Source organism: Cavia porcellus, unplaced genomic scaffold (genome assembly GCF_034190915.1).
Source record: "Cavia porcellus strain 051 isolate PalLab524CR breed Dunkin Hartley unplaced genomic scaffold, mCavPor4.1 scaffold_14, whole genome shotgun sequence".
Classification (NCBI taxonomy): domain Eukaryota; kingdom Metazoa; phylum Chordata; class Mammalia; order Rodentia; family Caviidae; genus Cavia; species Cavia porcellus.
In genome coordinates, this window is record NW_026947497.1 from 68,923,271 (window position 1) to 68,941,184 (window position 17,914).

Consider the following 17,914-nt stretch of genomic DNA (forward strand, 5'->3'; position numbering starts at 1 on the left):
TTGGCTAGTCACTCTGATTGATATTTTTGTCCCAATTGTCAAAAAGAAAAAGGAAATGAGAAGTAGGAATATTTGAAAGGAAGTGAATAAAGAAGCATATCAACACAGATGAATACACACTATTAATTATCTCTAAAAAGCATAAAGTATACTACAGTTTATAAATCATTTTCATCCACTAGTATCTCTGTGTTGACCCTCAACAACATAGCATGTATAAAGTAGGCAGAATAAACAGACATTTCAACCTTTTAGCACAAGGAACAAAAGAGTAGAATTGGTCTAGAGTCTGTTCAGGAACCTCTAATTCAGAATTTGCCTCTGCACTGTCCTGCTGGCATTTCCACATATATCTTAGTTTCATTCATACAGTGATTACCAATATAACACACAGTTAAAGTGTTTTATGTTGATTCACATGATATAAGGATGTAGATACTCTGGATCAAGATGCAGCTAGACCTTTTCAACTTCATGTAAAGCCACTTGGAGATGTTTATGATAAAATAAATAAGTAAACAAAAGGTAACTCTTGACTATGCAAGAAGTACAATTTTAAACAGCTTGTGCTATTTTGTATGACATGGAGAACGCATTTAAATACTTTTTCACGCAGTCCCTTTTCCATTTAATACAGAGAGGAAGCTGAGGCTTTGTCCTCTAGGAAATAGGTCTGATGAGTAAAGACATTGTCTGCGGGTGCCGGTGAGTGGCCAGTGTTGTGGATGTATGTTGGGAGAGAAGAGGAAAATAAAAGAAGGTTGGGGAGTGGGCGCACACATGGGGAAGGGGAGTAGGGAAAAAGTTCTTTGAGGCAAGGTAAGAACTTGCTTTGAGTAGCAGTGGGCTTCAGGGCATGGTTTCCTTTGCCTCTGTGCTTCAGTATTTACCAACATTTAATTCACTCATTTTCCAGAGTTATAGTCTGTCGTGAATGCATTCTGTACTCCCAAGGCTGTGCACTGCGCATATTCTGCCAGAGCCATTGGGATTCTACCTGCACCCAGGCTCAGATGAGCTGATAAGGAAAAGATTGGTGGGAGACCTGTAGCCACTGGGAGACTTGTAGCCACCGGCTCTCATGGTGGCCTGATGGGATGGAGTAATTCACGAGATGCACAGACAGCTGAGGTCAGAGTGTGCACCACAACTTGGGTTTCCAGCTGCCACTTGGTTAGTGTGTTCAGTCTGATCATTTGATTTTTTTTCACTTTAGCAAAAATGTATCGAACCCTGGAAACAAACATCATTCCAAGATCAGGATAAAGAGGTTCCAGGGTTAAAAAGAATGTATGCAACCTTCATTATGTGATATGCATTGGCCTAAATGCTTTGTTAAATAATTTAAGCTCTATTCCAAAAAAAAAAAAAAAAGAAAAAAAAAAAAAAAAAAGAAAAAAAAAGGGACTCGTATGATCTCCATGTCACATATGAGAAAAATGAAACATAGGTTAAGAAACTTCACCTATGTGATAGCACATAGCTAGTAATTGTTAGAGCTGAAATTTGAAGCCGTGCTGCATTGCTCTAAATGAATGCGCTTGGCCATAGTTTGTAAAACAGTAGGCCAGACAGACACATGCAGGGATGGGTCATGACAGCTGTGCCACAGTACAATGTACTGTAGACAACTGGAGTCTGAGCAGGTTACATCTCCTATCTGGGCCCCTGCCTCTGATCCTGGCAGCTGTTATCTACTATTCAAAGCAGACCCCTGCAGAATCAGCCTCATGTCTGACTCAGACTGCTCCTATCTCTCATGGGGGTTATAAACATTGTACCTTCCTATCCCAGGAGCCCAGGGCACTTTATTGTCAAGAAGTCTTGTCTGCTGATCCTATATAGGTCTATGCTTTTGTATGTGGCATCTTTTGTCTTAATCTTCCGGCCACACTTCATCTCTGTTGTTGTTCTGGTAAATTCAGCCTCTGCTTTGATTGTACTCAGACTCTCTGGAAAGTATACTGATTTCTGTCTACTTGGGATGAGAAAAGGAGTTGGGTTACAAAATTTGAATTATGTTAACTCAAGGATTATTGTACCTTTGGACTACTTCAGTAGGTGGCCCCTTCACCCCTTGGTATTTCAAACATGTTCTCCCAGTGCCATGATAAGAGGATGACCTTCTCTGCTGGGTGGGGTCATTTTTCAGCCAATCATATCTAGACATTCTTCCAATAGGACTTTTAAGCAAGCCTCAAAGCCTTGCGTTCCTTTAGGAATGAAACAAACTTTGCCTTCTTTTATTGCTCATCCTCTCTCCAGTTCTACATCTGAGATCTCAAGACCTGTTAACGAATGTCAGCAGCATGGCCTGCCTGTCTGAGGACATTCCTCACCACACTCCTTAAATGGCCTTTCAGCATGGCCATCTGTCTGCACACTCTGCAACTCCCATGCTCCACTTCTCCCAGCTTTCTTGTCCTCTGCGCCTGTTTCCAAGGCTATCCTGATGTCTCCTCCAGCAACTTCTGCAATTACCAGTAATTTGTCAGCAGACTTCACGCTCTGACTGCTTATTTGTATCAATTTCTAGCCATTGCTCTTCCTTTGTTACAAATTTTATCTCAGGAAAATCAACCATTTTTGACTCTCGAGACAGTGGCATCTTCCTTTCATCTTTTTCTTTTGAATCTGTAAAACAAAGTCTCCCATCATGGCATCAAAGAGAGCAGGAAACCAAAGTTTATTCTCAAAACACTGCAATAAATATGTTGCCCTTGACTGAGTGTTTGAGATTCAGTAAGCACTGGATGACATGCTTATTTTAAGTTTCTTATCCATCTGTATAAAACTGTGGAATCAGTAGTTACTATCACCCTTTTACAAAGGAGAAAACTGAAGCACATAACATGTGATTTAACCGGACATATAACCAATGAGCTCTCATTAAAGCACAAGTCTGTCTCATCCAGCCAGCTGGGTACTGCTCACAGTACTCTAACCATGTCACTTCTGCTTATGAGTCTTAATTTCTTACTGTCGAATGAAGGGTTGTGATGGATTATATGACTTCATTCAGCCCTTTCAAGAACACAAATCCAAGAGAGCAGACTGGAATTGCGGGTGCACCTTATCTCCTTGCAGTGCTCTCTGGCTGGGCAGGAGGTCTGTCTTTGAGTTGAAAACATTGTCCTGTGAAGGAAGCAGCTGGACCAATGTCAGAGGACTGAGGCAACAGGTACCTGATGAAATTCTATATAATAAAAAATTCTATATAATAATATCTTACACATAGTAAGAGTCTAATAATTTTTTTTTATTTGAAGGAGAAAAAAACCCGAAACAATATAAGGGTACAAGTAATACAGAATTTCAAAAAAAAAGTAAGAAATCACTAGTTAATAGATTACATATTGTCATCTTAGACATAGTTGTTCAAGTTACAGGATTAAATCATACAAAGTGGACATTCAAACAGTGAGACTGCAAACAGTCGTGTTCAATGATTCAACAAAACTTTGTAATATGGTCATCTATCTTAACACACTTAAACACACTTGCAGTTGTGCCCTTTAGAGCACTTTCTTTTCCTCTCTTTTTTACAACAACATTTACACATTTTGGGTTTTATTACTCCCATAGTTCTTATTACTTTTTTTTTTTGGAAGAGAATAAAACCAAATATGACAAAACAAAGCAGTCAGTCAAAACAAAGGATGGACATAGTACATGATGTAAAAACAGAATACAAGGTAATCAACAATGGTTACCATAATGCCTCTTGCTACCTTAAAAAGAATTGCCTATATCATTAGGTATAATAAAATCGAACAAAACAGTACAGAACAAGACCAATAAAACCTAAACATTGGAGACATTACAGGACTTCAAAAGAAGATAATAGTCAAACCAGAATGGGTGTCATAGTGAGGAATCTTATTGCCTTCAGAGTAGGCATATCTTCAGCATATCTACCCTCAAACTTGATACTATCAAACAGAACAGAACAGAACAGAACAGAGTAAAATCAGTCAAAACAAGATGGTGGGAGCAACACAGGGCTTCAAATCAAGTTAATAGGAAATCAAAAAAGTTACTATGATATATCCTGCTAATTTTTCTGATTTTTCCCTTAATTAAAAATAAATAAATATTTTTTAAAAAGGGGGAGATTGAGATAAAAGAGGACATAACAACATAACAATACAGGTCAAAGCATAACAGTTTCAGCAATCTAGTGCTTCACCACAAGATAGCCCTACAATAGTAGTTACCATAGTGTCTCTTTCCTTGAAATATTTGAGTATAACTTCATGTACTATGGCATCAAACATATCAAGGCAGTGTGAAACCATTCAAGAGGATGAAAGTATTACTGGGTATTTAGAATCAGCTAATGGAAAATTAACAATGGTTTTTATATTATCTCTTTGCCTATAAAAATTTTTGTTTATACTATCACATATAATAAATTCCAGTAAGATACAACATGATAAAACCAATGGAGACAGAAGAACAACAGTTTGGTAGGACTTCAAAACAAGATGATATTAAATCATCACTAGCTATTATGATGTCTTGTTTTCTTCAAAATAGCTGTTCATGTCATCACAAGCAATAATATCAAACAGCCCAGAATAAAGCCATTAGTCTAATAATTTTAAAGAATAAATGGAGTTTATAATTTGGGAAACACAGACAATAGTACTCTGAAGGCATATCTGCTTCCAATTCAGAGAGATATGCTGAAGTTTCAAGATGGCTCAATGCCCAGACAATGGATACATGCACAAAAAAAAGTCTTGTGTAGGAAGAACTCAAGAGATCACATTTCCCAACACTTTCATTCTATGTGGGTGAACTCAAGGGGACAGAGGGTGGAGAGGTGCAGGTGACTCAGTCACAGGACATTGCCCTGAGTTGTTATAATCATCTTGTTTAATGAGTAGAAAAATTTAATGGCACCAAGCTTAATGGTCAATGTGCTTAACTGGGTTGTTGCATTCCACACAAAAGGAGGAATGACTGAAATGTGAATTGCAATGCCACCTGCTCCCCATGGCGCTGTAAGCAGCATTTGCTGTGCGCTCACTGAGTACATCTTCCAGTTGAACGCTCTGCAGGAAATCTCTTTATCTCAAAAGTATTAGTTTAGATGACGCTATAGCTCTTTGCAGTCTCAGCTTATGCCTTTCTTATTATCTGGTGCTTTGAATAATGTTTTTTACCAGTGCTAAACTCGCTAAGTCGCTCAGCTCAGTTCTATAAAAGGCTCAACCATGATCAAATTAGCCTTTCATTAACCATTTTAAATACAATGCAAGCTTGTTGAGCAATGATGACGGAATGTTGGAGAACTGATAATGCATTGGGTTGACCTTCAAATTCACATTCTCCCATGCTTAGGAGAAAAGTGTGCAGGGAGATGTGGGCTGAGAAACCTGAGACATTTTATTTCTATCATAGAAGAGGCGTATCTCTAAAATAATGAGAGCGATTTGTTTGCACGGCAATTCTCAGAGGAGAGTTTCAGAAAAAGTAGTAAAATATTCAAAATAACTTTTCTGAAAAGCCAGAATTTTGAGTAATATTTTTTGATATCCCATAATGATTTCCCTGCGCAAAGCTCGCGACGGAGGGACCACAGTCAGGCCAGGATTACAAGCACTTTCCTGACTGGCAAGCTGACTCTGCTTGCAGTGAATGGCAGTGCCGATGGCAAGGTCCAAGAAGAATGTGAGAACTCTACTGATGTGAGCTGGGCAATCTGGAGCAAAACTCTAATCTGGCAAATGAAGCAGGAGTGAGTAGGCAAGGCCTAGAGGAGCAGTGTGTTTGAACAGGGCTCTAAGGGTAAGTGGGAGGATCTAATGACCAAACAAGAGGGGACTCACAAGACACCAGCAGAGAATCTAAGCCTAGTCAAAATGGCCAGTGTAACACTACACCCTTGGCAAAAAGCTGGCAGGCAAAACTCTATATTGATTAAGGAAGCAAAACAGAAAGCAAGAAAGGGGAGGAAAGGAAGGAAGGGAAGAGGAGAAAAATGATGAGAAAAGAAGGAAAAATGGAAACAAAGCTTCTGTAAATAAGGAGAAGAAGAGGGTTGAAGGGAGGGCAGGGTCATGGGAAAAAAAGAATCAAATTATATCCCTATAATGAATATCACATTACATATACCTAAAATGTACCAACAAACTTAATCAACTAAACAAGACAACCTCCCAAAGAAAGCAAGAAATGACTGTTGATTGAGTGAGAGACCAGAGGCACAGTGATTACGAAGTGTAAGAAGGAAACCAGACTTGTCCTGATAAATATGCCAGGTCTCCAAGCAAAAAGGCATAGAAGATCCAGACCCACCACAGAGCACAGTTAAGTAGCCAGAGCCCGGAACTCATGTATTGAAAGCCTCTGCTCATCCGCGCACTGCAGTTGTGGCACCAAAGAAGCAGCATACATTCCATCCCTGGCAGAGAGGATGCAAGTTTCCTTCTCTGACTTGATATCTGGGCCTCTTTTTATCACCCTCTGTTGGGTGGCTGATCAGGTTCTCTGAGAACTCACTGCTCCTAAAGTGGAGACAGCAGCAATCAGGTTAATGTGTAGCCCAAATAGGCAACATTTTCATAACAAGGGCTTATAAAAATATGGTTCCTCAGTCCACAATTCACACACTTTCCCATTGTGATATAAACTAGGAACTTCAATGCTCATCTAATAGCAAACAAAATAAACTGAGGGAATGCACATGTAAAATTTTCATGTCAAGGGACTGCTATGACTCAGTGACACACTTTTTCTAAGATCACTATTAATCAAAAGAACAGTGATTACTTTTTTTTTTTAAAAAACCTCTGTTTTTAAGGCCTTTGAGTATTTCTAGAGCATTTTGCAGTTTAATGATTCTAGCAGCTTAGGAATAGACAGTATAGTTTAGTATTCTTGTTTTTATATTCACATGAGCACTTCAGACAGCAGATATCATTTGTTCATTAGTTCAGTGAGAAGAGTGGACTCCTCTGGAGCTGACTGCTCTCCGCTTCTTTCTGCCTTGTTAGAGTTAAGATGAAGGATGGTTTTCTTCTCAGCTGAAAGATGTCTTTCTTCCTTTCATCTCCTTTGGCCTCAGGTCTAAGGAAATCATTGTCCTGCAACTTTTAGACAACTGTGGCCTTGCTCCCCAGAGGGAACCAAAGTTTCCAGTAAATCCGTTCACTACAGGCTCTGAAAACCATGCTGCAAGACTCACAGGGAAGCCAAGACATTATTATTATTTTCCACTGTTTGATTCAGGCAGCATTCATTAGATGATTATAGCTGTTGGGATTTGATGGATGTGGCAGTCTGTCTTGTCACTATATTTCTGAGCTGGTCTGTAGCTACTCAATAATTACACAAAGCAAAGTGGGGGCATGTTCAGGAATGCTAATGGATTATCCGTTTCCTTTAAGCCTCATTACATTTCTTGATAACAAAACATCCCAGTGACAAGATCTCATCTAATATGATTTTCCAAAGTCCTTTATTGCTTGTCAGACAGAAGACTATATCTCCATGCATGGAGTAATTTGAAAACCTCTCTAATTTCCTGCTATGTCATTGTCTCATACATTTGTTTTTGTTAGAGCATGTTGTGTTTGAATCTGTCATGTATATATATATGGAAGCAGGAGGCAGTAGACTGAGGCCTCTGGAGAAAGTAAAACAAATACAATGTTTAATTCTGTTCTAGAATTGAATTGTCCAATCAGAACATTAGGTTCATTTTGAACTACTGGATTTCACCCTCCTATCTATTTGTACTTGATAGCAAATGGTAAAATAACGCACTCATCTCTTTGGTTCCTAGGTCTAGATATCATACTTGGATTTTTCTCTCTCTGTTTTAGCCCTCATATCCACTCCATCACCAAATCCAGTGGCTCTATGTGGCTGATTTCTTCCACTGCTATCTCTATTACCATATGCCTAGACTAAGCCATCACCTTGTCTCTCCTAATCTACTGCCACCACCCCATCAGTTGGTTTTTCTGCTCCCATTCTTGGCCTTTTAAGATCTATTATCCTGAAAGCAGCCAGAATCATTTTTTTATCAAAATAAATCATAAGTCATCACCCTACTGCTTCAAGCTCTAATGATATCCAATGCAGTCAAAATAAAATTAAAACTCCACTACATGGTTTATAAGACCCTGCAGGAACTGGCCCTCATTTATCCCTCTGACTTCCCCTCCCAGAAATCACATTGTCTAATACCCACACCAGTTCAACCCCCCTCAGAGACTTTGCACTTCCTGCTCTCTCTGTCCTTTCTTTCCTCTGAGCTCCTTGTAGCTGGTTCCTTCTGTCATCTGCATTGTGTTTCATATGAGATCTAAGAGTAAATTCTCAGAGAGCACTTCCTACCTTTGGATGATCTCTCTTTGGTTTCCTTCAGAGAACGTATCACGGTTTGGGCTTTTATTTCATTTGAATGTCTCTGTTTTTTGTCTGCCTTCCACCACTAAGGATAAGGACCTTACTTTCCTTGCTAGTTGCTACATCTCTGCTGTCTAGAAGACTACCTGGAGCATACGAGGAACTTAAGGGAACTCTGAAGTGATGAACAATCTGTGAGTGCGTCTTGTACAACTCTTCTATTTTAACCCAAAGTGAAACTGATTGGTTGAAAACATAAAGAGGCCAGCCTGGAAGCTGTTTCTCCTACAGTATTTCCAACATGTTGAGATACATCAAAGTGGTTGTCAACCATGGGTGATTTGCCCCCTTCGACACTGGGCAACATCTGGAGATGTGTTCGATTGTTAACACTGGTATCCAGTGGATAGAAATGCTGCTAACCACCATACAGTACACAACCCTTCACAACAAAGAACTGCATGAATGAAAATGTCAGTAGTTCTGAATTTAAGACTCCTACTTCGTCAGTCAGAAAGACAGAATATTCCTCCTATATTTTTTTGTTTCCTCTTTGCCATCAGGAAACCTCACTTAGCTGGTTTCTCTAGACTTCTTCAGTTCCCTATCTGATGTAATCAACATCTCTCCATCCAGGAAGGAGGCTGTTTTTGACTATTAAGCTCATGTTTTTCTTTTTTAGAGAGTAAACCCTTTAATGTCTAACTAACTTAGGACATCCACTAAGGTGACATTCAATTTATATTAGTTTTGAAATTTGTTATGACATGAAACATGTCACCCTTTTAGTTCATTTCTATTTGTCCATCTTTTTGAGCCATAATTCTACTCTTAGGGGCCACCCTTCCTACATCCCAGGCAATGATCTCTGCCCTACAAAATGTTCTTTTAGTTCTCAGCTTACATTCCTTAAAATATTGACCAGGAGTTCCTCATGTTGCCCTGTCATGTTGCCTATCAGGCATTTGAGCCTTGGCAGAGCACTAAGTCCAAAATGAGAGCTCAGTGCCATCTGGAAAGAAGACACAAGTCACAGGGCTGCATCCATTCAAAATGATAACAAACAAACCTTGCCAAACCAGAATCACAGGAGAAATTTCTTTTTCACTACAACCAAAGAAAGTTGCGAGACATGCATGTTAATTGAGGTATCCTTTCAGATAATGCCTCTCTTTTGTGGGTGAGTACAGGTATTCTCCAGGCAGGCAAGCGGAGGCAGTGCCCCATCAACTTAGACAGAGGCAGGAAGAGTAATTATCTCTGAGTTGATGGCGAGGGTCCCAGGAGAGGGAGCACTGTGGGCTCTGGAAAGCCCTGTGACAGGTACAGGCACAGACAGACAGACTGAGGCAGGCTGTTATCAGGACCATGAAGCGAGATAAGGAAAACAAAGTAACAACCTTCCTGCTGCTCTCCTGGGAAGGCAGCTTGCCTTAAGCTTGGGGTGCTATTGAATTCAACACAGCTGCAAACAAACAAAATTAGAAATGAATGATAGATTTCCTTTTTAAAATAGAACATGAAACAAAAGCCCCTCCCCCTGCCTTTTTTATCACTGCTAGCAAAGAAGTAGCAATGTCTGCTGAAGGAAAACAATTCTGATTCCTTCCCTATCAGCCTCAGTTCCATTTAAAACACAAAACACTAAGCCTTGAAAGGCCTGCAGAAAGCATGCCATGCCTGATGGTGCAGATGACAAGACTGTCACACAATGGAAAAGCCAGAATCTAGAGCTGAGTTCCATCCCCTGCATCTACAGGAGAAGGCTTGGGACCAGTGGGTACAGAGGCTGAGCCTCAGTCTCCGCAACTCATTTTATCCAACAGCAAAGGGACTGTGGGCGAAGCGCTTCAGGTGCTTCCCCTTGTTTCGCCTTCCCTGTCCACGAAATGGTGCTGAAGGACTCCTGAAGCTCCCTCTGTTCCTAAATATGCATCACACAACCTCAGCGATGCTGCTAATAACAAATACATTGTACAATGTGCATACTAAATGCTAGAATCTGTGATAAACACTTTTCATACATCTCATTTGATCTTTACGCCCCTGACATTTAAATAAGCAAAATGAGACTAGGGTTAAGTCACTGGCCCAGAGTCACAGGATGGGTGACAGTGAAACATGAACGTGTACCCGTGTGCCTTCAGAGATGAAACTGTAATGTTAGCATGTATTCAAATGTCTGCTGTGACTGATTCTTGCAGGGCCAGGAATTCCGTACCCATTGATAGACCTGTGGGGGAGGACCGGCGGCGGCTGAAAGGATAAGAAGTATGAAATATAAATAACCTTTATTTTGGGAATGCGGGGAGAGACACCCCCAACCCCCAGGGAAACGCCATCTCCACCCCGGGGCGGCGATCTCTCCGTGGAACACGTGGAGTGGGGCACATAAGTAGCCTTGGCTTGGGGTGGAACCTAAGGGGGCATTAGGGATGCACAGGTAGCCCATTGGTCTTTGGCGCCAGAGGTAGATTCCTAAGGGTGGGGGAGATAGGAGCTCCTTGGCTTTACAGTATCTGGCCTGGGCCAAAACCCTTTCACCCATCACTAGAAATCACTCCTGTTTCACTCTGGTTGTGATGGGGTAAAGTCTGCCTCTGTCTTTCTTACACCCACTGATCCCAGGATGATTTGAGATCCCCAGAAGAAGACTAATTCTTGTTCTACACATAATTCTTTAGATAAGGGATCATTGTGATGGTTCTTATCCCCTTGATCTCATAGTCTATAAACTACGCTCCCAGTTGTCTATGTGTACCAGCCCTCGCTTTCCACACAAAAGTACCAAATGCTTCTGTCTACATGCCAATATACTTAATGCTTTCAAGTGAGAGCATTATTACTGATAAAAACAAACAGCAATTGCAGACAGAGGAGGGGTGAAGATGATAGCTTCAGTGTATATCTGAACAGGGAATTTTTCTTTTGGGCTATGATACAGTGACAGGGATATAATTACCTTCTCACCTTAAACAAATATTAAAAAGGAAGGGGAGAATCAGTCAAGGAAAGGAAATCATATGATCAAGATTAAAGTGGAAGTCAGTAGAATAGAAGACAGCAAAATAAGAGAAAATTCATGATTTGAAGTGACAGATAATAAAAGTGAAAGAAGGCATCACTACTGATCCTGTGCCAGTGATAAAGAACCTGTTAAAACGTCCAATAGTAACAAAGAGTGCACTGAGGCACACCTGCCATAGGGTCTCCTGCATTGCAGACACTAACAAGATAAACAGAGAATATTATGAAAAACTTTATGTCAATAAATCCTGCACATTATTTAAAATAGACAAATACATTAAAAGATACAAACAAGCCTCCTCTTCTCTCTCTCTCTCACTCTCGCACACACATAAACACACACACATATACACACACACAAACACGCATATACACACAATCTGAATATTCTCATATTTACTAAGGAGATTGAATCAATAATCTTAAAAAAAAAACCCTCCAATCCCCCTGGTAAATTCCAACAAGATTTGATGAAAGTATGTTAAATCTTATTGTTTTTAGAATATAGAAGAATTGAAGAGGCAACAATTCCTAGCTCATTTCGTGGGGTCAGCATTGTTCTTAATATTCAAAGTAGACAAAGACATTACATAAAAAGAAAACCACAATCCAGAACCCTTTCTGAACCCAGGCAAAATTTCTTAATAAAATTTTAGAAAGTTATAGTTAAGAATATAGAAAGAAATATCGCAACTGAGGTTTATAGCAGGTATATCAAGTTACTTTAATATTTAAGCATGTTTTAATGGAATATACTATGTGATTAGACTAAAAAAGAAAAACCTCATAACCATGTCAATACAAATAGAAAAAAATTTGACAGAATTCAATGCTTGTTCATGATTTTAAAAAATTCTCAACAACCTACAAACAGGAAACAATTACTCAATTTGATAGAGAACATGAATAAAAATTTATAGCTGACCTCATGCTTAACGGTGAAAAGTCAAAGGTGTCCTCTTTAAGTCTGGGGAAGAAGATAAGAGCACCATGCAGCATTGTACTGCATGTACCTAACCATCACAATAAGGCAAGAAAAATCTCCGTACAAATTAGAAGAGAGGAAATAAAGCTGCTATTATTAACAGTACATATCTTTACAGAAAATCGCAAGTAACCTTTAAGAACTATGAGAACTAACAAACGAATTTTAAGTTTGTAGGATACATGCTGAAAACAAAATCTAATTATCTTGCTATTTAAGAAATAAATAACCATTAAGTGAAATTAAAAAAATGACCTTTAGAATGGTATCAAAATATAAAATTAATAGGAATAAATTTAGCAAATGACGTGCAAGCCCAGCAAAACCTATAAAACAATGAGAAATATGAAACAACATCCAAAGAAAGAGATATTCATCAAACACATAAATAAGACTAAATATTTTGGGGCTGGGGATTTAGCTCAGTGGCATAAGCGCCTGCCTTGCAAGCAGGCAGTCCTGAGTTTGATCCCCGGTACCGACAAAAAGCCAAAAAAAAAAAAAGACTAAATATTTTAAGAGGCTAGTTTTTGGTAAACTGACTTACAGATTCAATACAATTCCAATCAAATTCTAATGGACATTGTTTATGTATGCATATACTGTTAAACTGATTTCCCCAGTCTCTACAGTAATTAAAAAGCAATAGAAATTAACGTGAAAGTGAAATCAAAGTTGAAAAACAAGAACAAAGTCACAAAACTCATATTTTACCTGATTTCAAACCTTGTAAATCTACAACTATCAAGATAGCATGGAATTAGCACAATGTTAGCAAAACATAAATGGAGCAGAAAAGAGTATGTAATAATCGAGGATTTAGACTTATTGTCAACTGATTTCTTGAAAAGGGAATGGAAATTAAATAGGAAAAGGGCAAGTCTATTCAACAGATATATATATATATATATATATATATATATATATATGTATTCAAGATAGATCCTCATTAATTTGCTCTAGCTGTTCTTGAACTCCTGGACTCAAGCAACCTCCTGCCTCAGTCTTCTAAGTGCTGGGACCACAGGCATTCACCACTGTGCTGCACCTCTTCTGGCACAATTTGGTAACCATATGTAAAGAGAAAAAGCAGGGGCCAGAGACATAGCTCAGTGGCACTTTGCCTGCCTGGCAAGTGCAAGAGCCTGAGTTTGATTTCCAGTATCACAAAAGAGAAGAGGGGGAGAAAGCAATCAACTTCTGCGGTTATAACACAATGAATACAAAACTAACTTATGTGGGACCTAGACCCACTTGTGAGAGATAAATTTAGGCAAAAGTTTCTTAAATCGGGAACTAAAAGTGTTATGCACAAAATGAGTACATTGAATTATATCAAAAATTTAAAACTTTCTTGTAAAGTCTTAAAGAAATAAAATTCAAGTCACAGATTAAAAGAAAACATTTTCACAATTGTAGGACATTTACACAGAATATATAAAAAAACTATCAAAAGTCAATAATGAGAAGAGAAATAGCATCATCTTTTAGATAAGGTCACTTTAACCAGCAGGACACCATGAAGACATGCAAATGGCACATGTGCAGTCAAATGCTCTACCACTGAGCTATACCCCCTCAAATGGCACATATGCATATGCAGAAATGTCTACGACCACTTGTTATTAGCTAAATGCAAATTAAAACACAACGAAATATAAACATCTGGTGACCAGAACGGCTATATTTAAAAACAACACAATCTGAAGATTATAAATGTTGACATGGATGTGTATGTAGCAAAGGCAACTCTCATCTGCTGCTGGCAAAAGTATAGGGAAACAATTTTGGAAAACTGTTTAACCACTTATTAAAAAGTTAAATATACCCCTACCATAAACCTTAGCTGCTCCATTCCTAAATATTTACTCAAGAGAAATAAAAGTTTGTGTGCCTAAGAAAGTAAGAAACATTGCAAATGAATAATTAAAGTAGCATTATTTGTAGTAATTGAAAATCCACCTGAATCTGTCTATCACAAGGTTAACGTAAATCAATGTGACAAATACAATTCATACATGAATACATGTAATTCAGTAATAATAAGGAACAGGTTATTGACACGCAGGTAAATCTCAAAATAATTACAAGAAACCAGATAAAAAGAATACAATACATATTATGATTCCACTGTATAAAGTCTACAGAATGTAAACTAACCTATGGTAAAAGCAAATCAAATTGTTCTAGTCATGACGAGACAGAGAAGGATATATTTCAAAATTTTGTGAGAAAACTTTGAGTTAATAGGAATCTTTGTTATCTTAATTGGGTTATAATTCCATTTGGTATACTCAAATGCCAAAACCTGACCATTTTTACACATTAAAATATATGCACTTGATAGTATATCTATTATGCCACAATAAAGTTGCAAACACTTGTAGAAATGAAGAAATGAGAAAGAAAGAGAGAACTCAAAGTTTGCAATAGGGGCTCAGATTCCTCAATGAAAAACAAGTAAGAAACCACTGAAAAACTGATTGGGAGAGAATTCAAGGAAAGGTGATGATACATTAGGCAAAAACTATTGGCTCAATTATCCCTTAAATTCTAGGTCCATTCAGATTAGCTTTGTGGAACAGATAATCTGAGAAGAGGTTTAAGAAGTCTTTTTAGGGTGTAGGTTGCACCATAATATTTGATGTTTATACTTGTTACAAAAAGAAAGAATACTAAGTCATGGGTCTGAAAATGCCACCCTGTTCCATACTGCACCTCCAAGCAGAGTTTATTTCAGGGACATTTGGAGAAAACAGCTTTTCCGTGCATTTCTCTCAACTGTGTTCATAATATCAGGAAATGTTTAATCACTCATCCAAGAGGCCTAGATACATCTTCAACCCCATCTCCCATGATTCCATGAGGCAGCCATGGAAGAGGTGCTCCCAAACACCCCACAAGAGGTGGCCTGCTGCTAGGAGGGCAGTCAGCTGGTAGTGTCCTCCCATGGTGCCTCTAGGTCCATCACAGTGTTTGAGCAGACGCCATTCCCTCCTCAGCATCACATGCTCACTGAGTGAGCTTTTCCATGCCTGTCGAATATAGGATTACTTTCCAGACATGCTCAAATTGGAGCTTTCTAATGAGATGGACAAAATGTTTTCAGGGCTTCAAACTATTCTGAGGGTTTTCCTGAGACAGGTAGGCTAGCTTTTAATCTCATAAGGTTGATGAATGTACCAAGAAATTGGGAGTTTAAAAAATAATGTGGATCAGTCTTGAAGACTCTGAAAGGAACACTCTTGGAGACAAGAGGGTGAAGTTAACTCAGGCTTCAAAGATTCTATAGTCAGCAGAGATATCAAGAATCCAGAGCAAAGGAAAGCAAGATCATCAAAATGCAACCCCCTGAAGCAAGAAGATGATTTACATGACTCCAAAACCCAGTTAGGAACTTCCCCAGATGGTATGACATAAATTCCAGGGGCTAAGGGACCAATGCATAGAAAACAGTCACTAACGTAAGCTAAAGTTATGCCTACCTTGTTAGCATGGCAAAACTCATACCCTAAGGTGAAGACTGAAGATGGCAATGAGACCCAGGTCACATGAGCAGGCTTGATAAAAAAGAGCACAGGTACAAAGGAATTCCTGCCTCTACCTGTGATGACATCAAGAGACCCGGTCCTTGCCTACCCCACAGATGTTACAAAAGCTGGGCACCTTTGTCTGTTATTTGGCTCAGCACGACATTTTTGTACTCCATGGCTTTCTCTGTTGCACTTGAGAATGAGAATAAAAACTTTGCTCCTCTCTCAAGATTCTTCTGGCAAAAATCACAAGAACCCACAGAGTAATAACAATCCTACCCAACTATCGCTCCTTCCTCCCCTTCCTTCACAGGCCACAGGTATACACTCCGGAGGGAAAGCTTTTCCTACCTCCTTCTGTGCCCAGTTTTCTTTAGGATCCATAGGCATTCCTCCTGATGAATATCTTCCATTTCTGTCTTGACCTCTGCTTCCTCGAGGAGCTGAAGTGACCTGTGCACACCCCTTCCCTTCTTGTTATTTTAAGTCTTCACATTCTCTTGAATGTGAAACTTTGTCTTGAAATTGTTTCCTCTTCTCCAATTTTACTGCCACTGTATTAGGTCAGATGCGCCAGTTTCCTGTCCAAGAACTTGACCTAAAAACCATCATAGAGGAGACTTGAATTTCAGTGCTAGTGTTCTGCTGGAAATGGAGTGGTTGCTGTATGGTCTCATAGCTAAAAATGAGGACTTTGCCACCCTTAAGAACAGAGCATAAATTGTAATTGGGCTGCAAAGCTGTTGCTAAGCCCTGCACTGATAATTAACTGAAATCTAATGTTCTTTGCCCAAAGGTTACCTTATTTCTTTTCCATCTGAAATGAGAAAAGCTTAATCGCAGTCTCTGCTTTGTTGTAAAGAATCAAAGAGGTTGGTGAAAATCTCACTCCTAAGGTGAACCGAGGTCCTTATGCTCTCTGATAATCTTCTACCTGTGGTTACAGGCACTGACCTGTCACTGTTCCCATTTGTGCCTCGATTTGTACCTCTGATAAGGCCTGGCCTCCTTCCTCTGGTGTTCAAACCCTCCTAATCTTGTCTCTCCTCTGACACATGTTCCAGTCAAACAGAACTGCTGTGGACCCCTGAGCACAGCCGGCGCTTTCTCGCTTCAGTGATTTGATTCTTTCTCATTCCTGTCTGGAATCCCCTTGCTTCTTACTTCCAAAGCTGCTTGTCCAAATTCTCCCCACTGTTTGAAGCCTAGCTGACATATACTAGCCCCTAAGGATCCTCAGAGTTACCGTCTTCCTCTGCCAACATCTCGCCGTGATTTTCTTACCTGTTTCTCAAGGCACTCATTGCTTTCTGCCTTGCCTTGTGTTTATTAGGTTTGTGTGTCACACAGTGTGCTTAACTATGAGCTCCGTGGCCAGCTCTCACCCTAGCCCCACCCCACAGCTGGCAGGTCAGGGCTGCTCACTGTCTCAGTTCTTAGCGGGTGCTTTGTTTCCACAGGTAATGATGGGTTCTCTTATATTTCCAGGCTTTTCATGCAGTACCTCTTTGGGGCCCGCATCACAGCTCAGAAAGTTGCTGCAGGACTTTTAAGTAGCTCTGAAAGCAAGTATGACTCTGAGTACAGACCACTGGGCAAACTTGTGAGTCTTTCATTGTTGGCAAACTTCTCTGCTCATAGTACATAAAATAGTAAACAAGCAGAAGGTCTCCAGGATTCCCTGTGAGGATATGGAAGGTGGTCATTGTTAGGACAGATTACTGAGCCTCCAGGGTAGAAGCAGCGGGTAGAAAGGCTTGCTGCAGGTGGGGAAGAACAGTTGTACAGTCGTCATACCTTAGTGCTCAACTGCTTTGAAATCCACTGCATTTAGTATTCAGTGCATTTTGAGGCAAGTTTTTTCTAGGCACTTGTTGTTTACTTTGCACTTGCAAGCTAGAATTTGTCATTGCCTCTTGCCTGGTGGCATGCTATCCTTTCTGGCCACACAATTTGTTTGAAATGAATACTTTCTGGTACTTGCTGTACCTCCCAGAATCAATTA

At 39.5% G+C, this 17,914-nt stretch overlaps 1 long non-coding RNA gene across 7 annotated transcripts in view; it reads right to left on the reverse strand.

The window, feature by feature from the left end:
* LOC134478767 (uncharacterized) overlaps positions 1-17,177 on the reverse strand; it is an 84,050-nt gene extending 66,873 nt beyond the window's left edge. For 2 of the 7 annotated variants that reach the window (XR_010051651.1, XR_010051649.1), the window contains exon 1: positions 16,261-17,177. This is a non-coding gene — a long non-coding RNA (uncharacterized LOC134478767). The remainder of the gene's footprint in view (positions 1-16,260) is intronic. The other 5 variants (XR_010051652.1, XR_010051650.1, XR_010051648.1 and 2 more) reach the window with 4 other exon arrangements.
* Positions 17,178-17,914: the final 737 nt, after the last annotated feature.